This window comes from Phoenix dactylifera, chromosome 4 (genome assembly GCF_051530095.1).
Source record: "Phoenix dactylifera cultivar Ajwa chromosome 4, Ajwa_hap1_PhDact_Kaust_v1.1, whole genome shotgun sequence".
NCBI classification, from domain to species: Eukaryota; Viridiplantae; Streptophyta; class Magnoliopsida; order Arecales; family Arecaceae; genus Phoenix; species Phoenix dactylifera.
In genome coordinates, this window is record NC_143193.1 from 39,556,614 (window position 1) to 39,558,024 (window position 1,411).

The 1,411-nt window shown below is 34.4% G+C and overlaps 1 non-coding gene across 1 annotated transcript; it reads left to right on the forward strand.

The window, feature by feature from the left end:
* The first annotated feature begins 205 nt into the window (after nt 1–205).
* Nucleotides 206–312, forward strand: LOC120106444 (small nucleolar RNA R71). The gene has a single exon (XR_005508593.1). It is a non-coding gene; the product is annotated as a small nucleolar RNA R71 (small nucleolar RNA).
* Nucleotides 313–1,411: the final 1,099 nt, after the last annotated feature.

Sequence of the window (1,411 nt, forward strand, 5' to 3'; positions counted from 1 at the left end):
TCCTTTTGCATTAGGTGCTATTTTAGATTTTTCATTTTTATCTGTTGTATCCCAAGCTTGTGCATTTTCTGCTAAAAGATCAAAATAATCCCAGGCTTCATTTGGTTCCTTACTCATGAATTCACCATTACACATCATTTCTACAAATTGTCTCATATTTGAGGACAAACCATCATAAAAGAAACTAATGACCCTCCAAATTTCATATCCATGATGTGGGCAAGCAAGTAGAAGGTCCTTAAATCTTTCCCAACAATGAAAAAATGTTTCTCCATCTTTTTGTGCAAAGTTCATGATATTTCTTCTAAGTGTGTTCATTTTATGTGTTGGGAAGAATTTCTTTAAAAATTCTCGTCATTTCTTGCCAGGTAGCTATGGTCCTAGGCCTTAAGGAGTGTAACCATGACTTAGCTTTTTCCTTTAAAGAAAAAGGAAATAACTTAAGCTTAACTACCTCTTCAGTGACATCATTGAAATGAAGTGTTGAACATACTTCATCAAATTCTTTCAGATGCAAATAGGGACTTTCAGAATCAAGTCCGTGAAACTTTGGAAGTAATTGGATTATTCCTGGTTTCATGTCAAAAGCTCCCGCAGTAGTAGGAATAACCATACAGGATGGGGTACTGGTCCTAGTGGGTTGTAGATAATCACGAAGCGTTCTAATAGGTAAGTCATCTTGAAATTCATTATCTCCCTGATTACTACCATTATCTTCCATTTGATTATTTGAATTTTGAACAATTAAATTTTTATCTTTTAATTCAACTCGAAATAATCTATTCATTTTATCTCTCTCCCACAACAGCATATACTAAGTTTTTTTTATTTTTTATTTTATTATTTTATTATTTTATTTTTATTATTATTATTATTATTATTATTATTATTATTTTACACAAACACCCTAATACAGCAAAACAAAAGTTTAATTAAAACATGCATCATCCAACAATTTCTAAGGTTTTCCTAAAAATTCTAGACAGGTCCTAACTGGGTTGAAGAGGACACCTAAGCCTCCAATCCGGTCTATTAACCTTAGTCGACCAGGTAAGCTCCCAGGTAAGTGGAGGGGTCACGATGCATGTAGCAAAGGTCCCACTTAAAACCCACTTTCCTCGAACAGAAACTGTCTCCCTTTAATCACTTAAAGGGACAAAGCTTGCCTAGACATCAACCAGATAACAGAGCGAAATTGGTGCAACTTTCGGTGGTCTTCGTCTTATTGAGCTCGAATATCCTTAGGGGCCAACGTCTAGTTGATTTTAATTAGGCTTAGGATATTTATGCACTTGGATGATTTTTGGGCTAAGGACGAGTGATGAAATCCCGACCTTATCTTGTTAATGGGTTCAGCCCTTAGATTATTTTATGCAAATGCTTTATACTATATGCAACAATCAAGAAGATT